Source organism: Eublepharis macularius, chromosome 4 (assembly GCF_028583425.1).
Source record: "Eublepharis macularius isolate TG4126 chromosome 4, MPM_Emac_v1.0, whole genome shotgun sequence".
Classification (NCBI taxonomy): Eukaryota; Metazoa; Chordata; class Lepidosauria; order Squamata; family Eublepharidae; genus Eublepharis; species Eublepharis macularius.
Window position 1 is genome coordinate 164,938,053 of NC_072793.1, and position 13,071 is coordinate 164,951,123.

Consider the following 13,071-nt stretch of genomic DNA (forward strand, 5'->3'; position numbering starts at 1 on the left):
AGCACCAGAACGATTCTTGAAACTATGCAAAACCGAATGATTCAAGAGGGTTTTTTTTTTCTCAGATAGGAGGGCTGTACTGTAAGGAAGTGGTCTCATAGACATCCATCAGTAAAGGGATAGGGAGGGACCGCATGCTTGCTGTAAATGATGGACCATAGACTCCTCTACTATTGCTTTAAGTATGATCCTACTGTGTAGTTTCTATTGTCTAATATGTCACTCGTAGAATTGCTTATGCTCTGTTTTGGCTCTGTCAGATGATGATAATTTAAAGATAAAATTAACTAAAATAAATTGACTCCCCAAGTGGGTCTAAGTGATTTCTAGAGTTTATCCTTATTGTGGTTTCTATCTGCTTTTGGATCTATCACTATGTTAAAGTCTCTCCTCCAAAAAGTTCACCTTCCTTGAATTTGTCTAATTGCTAGATGTTTCATATGAAGATAGTGATTTGAACTGGGAACATACACTATCCCAATGATTGAGATGGAGTTATTCCACTGTCCCTTAATTTTATTTTTTAGAATCTATTTTCAAATCAAACAAGAGGGGGCCCGTAACAAAATGTAGATACTAAATGTGCAGTCTTTGGGAAGAGATCCATTCAATACAGTACACAGATAGTATTTTGAAGAATTAAGTTTATTAAAGTTTTTTGTTGGTTGTTTTTGTTTATGTATGTGTAAGTTGTAAACATGACAATTGCTTTCATTCCTGTGTTTGTGTGTTGCTTGTAACAGTTTGTAGTCTGGCTTTTTATAACAGTATTTTATTTTATTATGAGCAAGATTTGGGTCCAGTAGCACCTTAGAGACTAACTAGATTTCCAGGGTGTGAGCGTTTGAGTGTCCCTAAACGTAAGCATCCTTGTATGAAAGATATCTCCTATGGAGAGACTCTTAGTGAGAAGATAGAGGGACAGGAGCCATCTCATTCCTCCACCCCTCATTTTCTCTGCCTTCTATTTTCTCTCACTTTCTGTCTCCTACCCCATAACATTTTGTCTCTTTCTCCTACCACTCTTTCTCCCACCACCCCATAACTCTTTCTCTCTCCCTCTCTCCCACTCTTCCTCTCTCTTAACCCCCAATGCGTCTGTCTTTCATTTTCTATTCCCCCGACCCCAGCTGTCACTCTTTCGCTCTCTCTTCCCCCAATGCTTACTTTCATATACACTCGCACTGTCTCACAGAACCCATCTCTATTTCTCCCCCTCACAATGGGCCTGCTATCACACTCTGTCTCACCCTCATCCAAAAAAACATGTTCACCCTGCAGTCACCATCCTATCAGAAGAACATACATTTACTGGTGTCTTCTCAAAGCCCTACACCAACTATATTAAACAGAACATTAAGATGTAGCTCTGAAGTGAAAGAAGAGGCGAACCAAATGCTGTCCCTTTCTCAGGTTTCAGAGGGGGACAATCACAGAGTCATAGAGATAGACAGGTCTGGGATCTGTTTATCTCTGCTTTCTACTGTCCTGTGCTATCCTTTAAAGCAGGGGTGGGGAACCTTTTTCCCAGTGAGGGCCAACTTTATGTTGTCCTGCGCAGGGAGGGCCATTTCTCCTGTGTGCACACACAGAGACCGCTGCTCCCGGAAACGATGTCATCACATGCCGTGCGTGTTGATGTCACTTCCTGGAGCTATGTCACGCATGTGGGAGAAAGGACACTTGTGTCCCCTTTCTCCCTGCTGCCACTGCTGTGGCCTGGTTGTGGCGGTGGCAGCTGCAACATTAACAGCAGCAAGAGCAGTTCACTCTCTGGCATCTTTACACTAGATAGCTAGATCTATCTCTACCCTTTCCTAACCTTTATAGAGTCTTATATACTAATAGACAAGTTGCTCCCCCCCACCCCCCACCCCACCCCGTGGATACTTAAATCTGTAGATTAGGGCCACCTTGACACAAGGGAGATGATTTTCCAAACTTGAGGGCCACCCAGGCTTGTAGAAAAATCTGAAAGTGGAAAGGAGGATTGGGGATTCGAAACACCCACCTAAAACTGAGAACAATCCATGTGAAAGCACAGTTAACTGTTCTAAGCAGGTGTTGAGGGTGCAGCAGCAAATACAGAACCCAGATGAAACAGTTTGGGCTGCTGGCCCTTTCCTTTCCCCAGTCTGGGCAGCTCAGTTGTGAGCCATGCCAAGGCCAGGACACCCTGAGCACCACTGCAGCAAGCTCTTGGCAGGTATGTGGTGGCAATAAGACAAACCTTTACCTGACTGGGTGGTGCAGCTGTGAGCAGCACTGAAACTGGGCATGGCAGAAGCAAGCTGCCTCAAGGCTGAGAGAGCCTGGGTGCTTTCAAAAGTGAGCAGTGCCAAATAGCTTGAAGTGTTTTGGAATGAGCCCGTTGGAATTGAAAGTCATGCTCAAAGCTCACTTAGGCCTTGACTGAAAATACAACAAGAAGAAAGAAGGAAGGTACACACACATCCCTTTATCTTCTCACTGAGAGTCTCTCCACAGGAGACATCTTTCATACAAGGACGCTTACGTTTAGGGGGAGACAGTGTTCGCCAGAAAGTGTTTTGGCTCTGTCAGTTTCACCTCTCCACACACAGCCAGCAGAGATCCCTTCTCAGTGGGTTTGTTAATTTCATCTTTGACTCCCCAAAGGCTGTCAATTTCACCTCCCCTTGGGGAGGCAAAGATGAAATTAACAAACCCTCTGAGAAGGGATCTCTGCTGGCTCTGTGTGGAGAGGTGAAACTGACAGAATCTTTGGCTCTGTCTTTTTAAACTATGCTTCTGGGCTAACATAGCATCTCCCTACACTTGAGTGTCCTTGTGGAAGATGTCTCGAGTGGAGAGACTCAGTTTTGTAGCGCAATTTCTGACATCACCCAGATGCAGGCAGTTATGAGGGTGCCACGAAAACAGCATCATGATGGGGTGACATTAGAAATCGTGCGACGAAGGCACCGGTGTTCAGTGAGACTTGCGCTATTTTAAAGATGTGTGAAAATGGCCTTGGTTTCAGGGGAGAACATGATGGAGGTTTATAAGCTCAAACATGGGGTGGAAAAAACTAAGATTATTTCCCCCTCGTCAGTTGTTTGTCGGCAGAAACCACATGGATCTCACAGCCACAAATTTTCTGCAACAAATGCGATCTAAAAAGCAATGCCCCCCCCACACAAGAAACAGGGGTCTTGTAGTCCCTGAAAGACCCACTTGTGAAAGGGGGCTCTAGTCCAAAAAAGTTGTTTTTCTTTACTGGGTTGCAAGTCTCCTGGGCCATCAATCTTCCCCACAAAGCAGTGATCCAAGGTCTGCAGGTGGGTTTTTGGCTGCCCCGTTCCTTTGTATGAACCCCCTCCCCTGGCAAAATGGAGATGCTTCCTTAAAGCTGGCATCACCTAGTCTTTGCAGTGCAGTCTTGGCTCTTCAAGGAGTCTTCTGGGACTTTTGCCATCCAGGCACCCCTCCCTCGCCCCCCCCCTTCCAAACCAGGCGCCTTTGAATGTGCAGCTCCTTCTCCACCTATTCTTCCAGCCTCCCTGCAAAGCAACTCATTTTGCAATTTCCGGGCAGGCTGAGGAGGATAAAATTCCAGTTACTGGCATAAGTAACCATCCGAATGGGTGCCAGGTACCTGGCCTCTCTGTGGGAGCTCCTTGCTGGTGCCTTAAGGGCTCCAGATTCATGGAAAAGGTCTGCTACCTTCCTGATCCTACTTGCTATGTCTGTCCATGAGAGATTGGCTGGGTCTATGGGTCCTAGTGTGACCTTGGTTTGGGAATTGAGATCGATGTAAAACATCTGCTTAAAGTTGTCATCATCATAGCCCCCAAAGACCTTGGTACGAGGTGACTTTCCCAGCAATGGCAGCCAGAAGCTTCTTGCAGGCTACATAAGCTGCCGGGTTTTCACCTGGAGCCTGGTGCTCCATAACGTACAGCATGTTGGCAGTTTGGCCTGGCCAAACCAGCTGCACTATCTCTTGATCTACCAGTCTGGGCAGAGGGAGGTGACGTCCCTAGTTGCTTTGCCCGATTCTATGGACGGGGCATCCGTTCTGGATGTGCAAATTCTCGCCAGCTGAGTCAAATAACTCTGCTCGTGATGGGGTGCGCATGGGAGGCGGCTGTAAGTCAAAAAAATCCCTGTGTCTCTATTAAAGGGGCCAAGCTGGTCTGCAACGGCTTTTGCCTTGGTAGCAGTTCAGGAGATTTTCTCTCTCTGACTTCCTGATGGGTGATGTGGCAGTTGGCGGGGCATATCTCTGTGGCCTTCTCTTTTATGGGGTGAGGGGGAGCACTTTCTTCCTCCTGATCAGGGTTGTGGAGGGCCTGGAGAACTGCGTCCTCTAGCAGAGGTTCATAAGGAACAGAGCCAGGGAGAGTATTGGCGTGAATGGAGGCAACTAGGACAGTTTGGAGACCTAGCTGCTGTCTTAGGGAGCTAATTCCTTTTTGGCACGCCTTGTGGCTGACTGTGGCACCCTGTGTTTTTGCTTGGGCAGCAAGACACTGAGTGGCGTGCTGAGCTCTGTTGCTCTAATGCAGCAACTCTCTGTTCTGGAGCCTCAGTGTGGGCTAGGCCTTCCTCCAACTTCTGCCTGGACTCTTGGGCAGTTGAGACAAAAGTATTTTTATCTACCATTAAATTAAATTTCTCCGTTTGTAATTTACTTAACTCCTGAGCCTGAAGCTCGATTTTTGCTTGCACGTCCTTAGCCATGCTTACACTATCTGAAAGGGCCATCCAAAGGCCCCATGCTGCACAAGCATACTTTTTAGAACCTTTTATTATTTTTTTTATTAACACACTGTGCTTTAGGGTGTCCCGCAGTGTCTGCAAGGGATCCAGGCAGCTGATGGAACCCAACTCCCAGGGATTCTGACCCTTTTAAACCATTTCTCAATGTTATCCAAACTGGTGTTGTGTTTGAACATTTTGGCGGCTTTCCACAAAAAGAAGGGCTAGGTGGAAGAGGACTTATGCTCCTGGCCAGGGAGTTCCTACTTCTCACAACATGGCTGTTCAACTATGGACAGCCCTTAATGATTCGTGCACCACAGCTAGTTTTCCCTCCCCCTATGACCAAGGACCTGGACTCAGGGACGAGGAGGATTTACCCTAATTCTACTTTAAGGAACTTTGGTCCTACTAGCCGGCAGGGTGGCAAGAGAGAGGGTGAACTCAGTAGACTTTAAAGCTGGTGCTCGGCTGGGAATCGCTGAGCGGCAGGGGGAAGAGGTTTTAGGAACCAGACTCAGCCAATGGTCAAGTATAAATGCCACATTTTCCGGAAGAGAGGGGTACCTAGCTCTGTGACTGGGCAAACTGAGAAACCCTGACAAGCCTGTCGCCATGGCAGATGCACAGGAGTGGTTCTTCCAAGGGGTGCCAACCTTGGGAACTTTAAAGCAGCGGCACGGAAGGGTCCCTCCTGCTACCGGGCATAAAATGGCGGGCAGCAATTGAATCTGAGAAAAAGGGGGGGAAGAGGAAGCTTGTCCTAACTTCCAACCTACCCACTGATAGCTCCGGAACAAGCATGAGCTCCCGAGGGTGAACCTGTACTGCCCACTATGCTCTCTACAGTGTAGGTGCGTCTTGACAGCACGGACCCAAAACAATGAAAATGGGGGCAAGATTTCCAACCCAGATAGTAGCTCTTCTCCAAACACACAAGGTTTGTGCGCACACTCACACACGTTTCTGAGAGTTTCTCTAGGGGAGTTTCCTTACGTCTGTACTCCCAAGACAAGTATCATGACTCGATTCGGTTTCGTTTTCTCAGCCATGCCGGACGCTCCTCTCGGCTGGTCTGGGAGGAAACGACCGGGCACCCTGACCGGGCGGCTGATCCACAAGGATTAGCCCCCAGGACTCCCAGGGAGGGAGCCAGGGTCCGGGACGCGGCGGGAAGAACTCCCCGAAATCAATGCGGGGGGGGGGAATTGCCCGTTTGTCCCTATGGAGGCCGGCAGACGTGCGCGGCGCCTCGAGTGCCGCCGGGCAACGAGAAACGGCAAATAAAAGAAACAGGCGGAAGCCCGTAAACAAGCGAATCCCTTCTGTTCTACAAGCGTTTGTGAAGGAGAGGTTGATCTGAAGAAGACTCGTTCTTCCCCTTCGCTGAGTTCCAGAATTTTGTTGGTGCCCCCCCCCAAATGGCAGCAAAGAAGCAAAGTCCCGCTCTCGGTAAGTCAATCTTGGCTACCTTGAAGGGGGAGTCGCTCGAAGAGTTGGTGCGCAGGGCGGTGGTGGAAGCCATAAAACCCTTTGTTGACAAGCTGAACGAAACTGATCAAAGGGTGGGCTTAATTGAAAGCGAAGTGAAAACCATTAAGGCAGCAGCGGGGGGGGGGCAGAGAAGTCTGCTCTGGAAAGTGCGTCACTTGTGAAGGCTACAAAAAAGGAGCTGAAGCTGGTTGAGAACCAGCTGATCGGGCTACAGATGGAACGAACGCAGACAATTTTGCGTCTCCAAAACGTGAAAGAGGAGGAAAAAGAGGATCTGTGGGAGGTGGTCTCGGAACTATTGGCGATACCCGCGAGGACGACTAAAGAAGAGGTTAAAAGCGCCATTTTGGAGGTCCGTCGGGCTTTTTCAAAATATGCAACAAAGCGACAGTTGCCTCGTGAGATCATTATTGACTTTTCATTTAAAAAGATTCGGGACACCATCCTATATAACTCATACAATGCGGATTTGGACTTTATGGGTTTGAAAGTCAAGATTTTGAAGGACGTTCCATTTCTAGTCCGGAAACGGCGTTTTAAATATAAAAAGTTTGCAGCTCTTCTGAGGGACCATGGAATAAAGTACAAATGGTTATTCCCGGAAGGAATATGGTTCAGATATAAAGATCAGGCCTATAAGATATTATCAGAAGATCAACTAAAGGATTTTGAGAATAAAAACCCAGAACTCTGCTGCACCGAGAACGAAGAAAAGGAGGAGCCGGAGGGGGGGGGAGGAGGAGGAGGAGAGCACCGCAACAGCGGTTGCACAGAGAGAACTGCGTCCGGGACCTAGAAGGGGGAGGAAAGTTTAATCAGAATTTGAAATGTTTATTCTCTGTATGATTAACCACTCCATCATTATCCTATGGAGCTATTTTTGTATTATGACAGTATGAAGGGAAAACATTGAAGTGTAGTGTTTAGTGTTTGTAGTTCATTCCCCCCCCTTTTTTCTTTTTCTTTTTTTCTTTTTCCACCCCCCTTTGTCCCTTCCCTCTCCCCTTTCCTTGTGATAGTCTTGTGTAGTGCTGTGTAGTGTTTTGTAGTTATGAAAAAAAAACAAAAAAACAAAAAAAAAAAGTATCATGACTCATAAGACTTAGAGGACACAGGGTGTTGCCCACTGGCTCCACTATTAATCTGTTACCCAAAGGGAAGGTCTCCTTGAGAGTTGGGAGAATTAGCGTGCAAGGAGGGTAGTGAAAGGGGGTAACTTAGGGATCTCCGCCAACATATGTGAGGTTTGTTCTAGCTATAGAATTCTTTCGATGACCAGACAGAGGTTTCAACCAAAAAGGGGATTTTTATTGAAAAAGCACATAAAACACACACAACACCCACACTCAGAGCTAACTAGAAAGCAGTGGTGAAAGATGGATAGAGTTTAAGGGATTGGGTGATATTTAACATCCAGACGAGGGTGTCCGGGAGAGGGAGAGGGAGAGGGAGAGAGGGCGGTGTTTTGTGTGCCCTTTATGAGCGGTGTCAATGGCCACTTCCCTAAATTGGAAATGAGACACATCCCGTTGTTGTATGGCGATGACGCTGTACTCCTTTCACTCTCAAAAGTCGGGATGAAAAAGATGCTGACGCGCTTCTTAAATTATTGTGATAAGAACAAGCTCTCCCTAAATGTTGATAAGTCCAAAATTATTGTGTTCGGTCAAAGTTGGAGGCCCTTTAATTGGACTGTACAAGGAGGGTAAATCTGTTGAAAGTAAGATAGTGAGTTTTTTAGCCTCAGCCAAGGTCAAAATCACTGAAACGGTGGCAAACTTCCTTTACCGTGCATACAAGAGGAGAAGTGTGTTTAGAAAGTTTAAGAATTAATTGTTTTCCCGCTTAATCTCCCTGTTTTTTGTAGCCTGTTTTTGACACTGTTACAGTTATGCCAATAAAGGTTCTGTCTGTCTGTCTGTCAAAAAAATCCTGACTTCAAGTTTACATTAATGTGGTCTGAACCTGCTGAGACTGAGAGGGAAAGAGACCTTGGGGTCATAGCGGATAGCTCAGTAGAAGTGTCAGCCCAGAGAGCTGCAGCAGTGAAAAAGGCAAGCCGTATGCTAGGATTATTAGCAAAGAGACTGAAAACAAAAACCACCAATATGACAAAGCCCTCATAGAGATCTATGGTATGCCCACATTTGGAATAGTGTGTGTTGTTCTGGTCACCGTAACTCAAAAAAACATTGCAGAGCTGTTAAAAGTACAGAACAGGGCAGCCAAGATATTGAGAGTTTGCAGTACCTTTCCTATGAAGAAAGCTGAAGAGCCTGGGACTTTCAGGTTTAGAAAGGAAATGACTGGGGGTGCATGATAAACGTTTATAAAATTATGCACAGAGTAGAGAGAGTGGATAGAGTGAACATTTTTTCAGTCTCCCAAAATACTCAAACACAGGGGCATCCAATGAAGCTGTTGGGCAGTAGATTTAGGACCGGAAATAGTTCTCTACACAAGTAATTAAGATGCAGAATTCACTTCCAGAGGATGTAGTGAGGGCTGCAGGCAAACATGGCTAGACAGATTTACAGAGTACAGGTTTATTGTGGGCTGCTAGCCATGTTGACTAAAGGGAACCACCACATTCAGAGGCAGTAAACCTGTGAATCCCAGTGCAAGGAGGCAACATCAGAGAAAGTCCTCTGCCTCTGTGCCCTGTTGTTGGCCCTCCAAAGTAACTGCTGGGCCACCATTCCTACTCGTGTCTGGAGTGCCCAGGACTCAAATCCTGCTGGTTGGCTCGAAGAAGGTTTTATTTGAAGTACTCTGCGTCTTATTCATATTCCTCTTACAGCCAATGATTTTACACAAATCAAGACACCAAAGGCTTCAAAGAGTATTGATTACAGCATAAGCCCATGACACACGTCACCTCTCCATAGGCACATAAGTGTACAGACCAGTCACATCAGAGGATATTATATACCCCCAATGCTATTTGTTTACAGAATGAGAGATCAGGTTAGTAGGAAACAGTTCTTTAGACTACATTCCTCAGGATACATGGAACCCAGCAGGTTTGATTGACAGGACAGTCAGATCTTACTGTAATATACTGTACCTGCAGCTGGGACGGGGGCTGCCAGATGTTGGGATCCAGCTCCCTGCCCTGGATGGGACACCACTGGCAACTTTGCCAGTGGTAAAGAGTCTGGGTGTGTTCCTGGATGCCTCCCTATCGATGGAGGCCCAGGTCACGGCGGTTGCCAAGTCTGCATTTTTCCATCTTCGTCAGATCAGGCAACTTGCCCCCTACCTGACGCCCCAGGACCTGGCTACAGTGATCCATGCAACAGTCACCTCCAGGCTAGATTACTGTAACTCACTCTACACTGGGCTACCCCTGGGCCTGATCCGGAAACTACAACTGGTCCAGAATGCGGCGGCACGGGTCCTGACTGGTATACCTTACCAGTCACACATCACACCTGCCCTGCGCCAGCTGCACTGGCTTCCGGTTGAATTCCGAATCAGGTTCAAAGTGTTGGTTCTTACCTTTAAAGCCCTGAGTGGGTTGGGACCAGCATATCTTCAGGACCGCCTCTCCCTGTACGTTCCCCGGAGATCGCTCCGATCAGCGAATAAATATTTACTTGTGGTCCCCGGCCCTAAGGAAGCCCGCCTCGCTTCAACCAGGGCCAGGGCCTTTTCAGTCCTGGCCCCAGCCTGGTGGAACGCTCTGTCAATGGAAACCCGGGCCCAGTGGGACATATTATCGTTCCGCCGGGCCTGTAAGACAGAGCTGTTCCGCCAGGCGTTTGGTGATTGAAGGGGGAGGTGCCATGTCGGCCTCCCACCTTTGGGGTGGGGAAGGTTCTCCCCACCACTGCACCTTGTTAATTTGTTTTATTATTTGTATATTGATTTTAGTTTTTGTTTTTATCGATTTTAACTGTTCACCGCCCAGAGCCCCTGGGGATGGGCGGTATATAAATTGAATAAATAAATAAATAAATAAATAAATAAATAAATAAATATAAACATATTGTCTGGAGCCACACTTTTTGTTATGGATACAGAACCTAAGAAACTGCTTTCTCAAGGCTTCCTCAAGGCGTGATGGCAAGTAAAATGAAAACAAGAGAAACTGTTGACATTCTCTCCTCACTGTAGGTTTAACACAACCTGCAGCTTAATCGGAGAGAAGGAATTTGCCCATTGAGGCAGAAATTGCCTCCTGTGTAAGAGGTCAGCTTCAATAAAGCTCATACATAGGTCTTTAGGAGAAGGGTCCCAAAAATCCCCTTACATTGGCCACTGTGTGGGACAGGATGCTGGGCTACATGGACCACTGGTCTAATCCAGCAGGGCTCTTCCTACATTTGCAAAACAGCAAGGGTTTTACTGTAACTGAATTCCTCCCCCCCCCCCACATTCCATGCAATTTGTGTTTGGATTTTCTGATCTTTTTTATCACTAATGTTACAGCGGAACCCTTTCCCATTCCCAGGGCTCTTATTCCTCCTCTTTCCCTTCTGTATATTGTCTTTTGTTGGGATCTCATAAAAATCCTTTTCCTGACACAATCAATTCCTTCCTCCAGTTCTATTTTGCTTCTCTTTTCCTTCTCAGCTGCTTCTGTTTTCTGTCTCCATTCCTTGGCTCCTCTTCTGCCTCCATATCTTCATCTCTTTCCACCGACTACCCTCCTGGATCCTCTCATTCTCTGTCTGCCACTCAACCCTGCTAGTAGAGACAGCCAGAAATCAAAGGAGAGCCTCGCCAAGGGAACAAGCACTGCAGAGCAGGGACTGACATTAGCAAAAGGCACTTCCTGTGAGCGGGGGGGGGGGAGCGCATCCACCCTTTTGTATGAGACTCTGGAGATGCTCAGGAGACCATTCACATCTGTCAGGACCTGATTCCACATTGTGGGGCTGAAGTAGACTGTCACAATTACTCACCTTTGTAGTCTTCTGTGCATGCACTCCCGGGGCCTGCGTGATGACATCATTTCTGGGAGTGACATTATTGTGCCATGCTTGGAGCATGCCCTGGCAGACGTGTTCCCCCTTCCCCCCCCCCCACACACTCCAGCCAGTTGAGTGATAGTGGAGGGTGGAAGTGGGGAAGCCCAAACCCCCACCGGGGGACCAGCAACCCTAATGCCAGGGGAGTAAAGAGCAAAGGGTAAACAGACCACTGACCTCTCTATCTTTCTAACTTTCTGGTTTGTCCCCCTCTGAAACCTAAGAAATGAACACCTCTGTCCTCCTACATGAAATTAATTGACAGAGTCATAGGGGAGGCAAACCCTCTGAAGAGCAATCTTTGCTGGCTATGTAGAGAGAGGTGTAATTCAAACTATGATTCCCAGCTAACATTGCTTCTTCCTTCACGGGAGACATCTCCTTACCTACAGACAGCCCCCTAACCTTAAACAACTTCTCACTAACAACCATGAACTGGCTAACAGTCACCAACACAGGAACTAGACCCTGCAACAGACCCAGATGCCAACTCTGCCCACATAGCTACTCAGAAAATATGATTACAGGACACAATGGCGTCAACTACACAATCTCTGGCTCTTACAGCTTCTCATCCTCTAATGTGATATATGCCCTCATGTGCCAACAAATGCTCATCTGCTCCATACATAGGACAAACCAGCCAACCTCTGCACAAAAGAATAAATGGACACAACTCTTACATCAAAAATGGCAATATCCAGAAACCAGTAGGAGAATACTTCAATGTACCAGGACATTCCATCAAGGACTTAAAGGTCCCCATAGTTCAACAGAAATATTTGAAAACCAAAATCCAATGGGAAGCTGCAGAAGTGGAATTCATATGTAAATCTGACTCAGTCAGACTTGGATTGAATACAGACTCTGGATGGTTATCTCATTACCAGAAGAAACTGCCTTCAGGCATTTCATTTAGATTCAGCAAGAGGGAAGGGGTCACACCCAACCTGGATTGTGCACTCCACCTCTTTCATGAATTTTGCAACTGGTTTACATGACCCTCACTCCCTGCACCCTCCTCCTCTGCATGGAGGGTGTATGTCCAGTTTCTTCATACCCTCCATGCATCTGAGGAACAAAGCTGTGGTTCTCGAAAGCATGTGCTACAATAAACATAGTTAGTCTTAAAGGTGCTACAGGACTTGGCTCTGCAGCATTGTGCACCAACTGGAGTCTCTGAGCTGACTTTGAGGGGAGACCTATGTAGAGCACATTACAGTAGTCCTAACTCACTATCTCATGGATCCAGGTCGCCAGATTGGCCGTGTCAAGGTAGGGGGGCCATGTTCCAGTATAGACTGAGCTGGTAGAAGGCAAGTATTACCTTGTTTTCTTAGCAGCAGTACTGGATCTCATATAATCTCTAGGCTCTTAACCGAGGATGGCTGGATTTCAAGATGAAAGAACTGGAGAGGGCATTGTTCGTGTTAATAATAGGAATAAATTCAAAGCGGTTGCATGAAACTCATTCAAGGATATGTAAAGAACAATCAAATGCGAAGCCTCCTTCTCTAGCCAGCTCCGTTCTTTCTCTTTCGTATCTATGGGCTCTTTCAGGGAGATTCCCCCGTCACCCCTCCGCCTGTTCTTGCCCAAGATCTCTTTGCGGAATCCCAAACCGGGCTTTTCCCGCAGACACGCAAGAACTAAACTCCTCCTCCGCCCAGAGAAAAGGGGGGTCCCTCTTGAATCCCTTTGGATCACATTCAAAACAGGGCAAAAAAGAAGCAGGGCTTCAACCCTCATGACTGAGCTCTCCTGCCCTCTCTAGGAAAAACTCTCCCCTCCACTCGCCTCTGCCCTGGGCCGGCCGCCTTGGAGCTCGCAAGGGCGTCTGGGAAGTATAGTTCTCAGAAGGGGCACTCAGCCAAAGAAA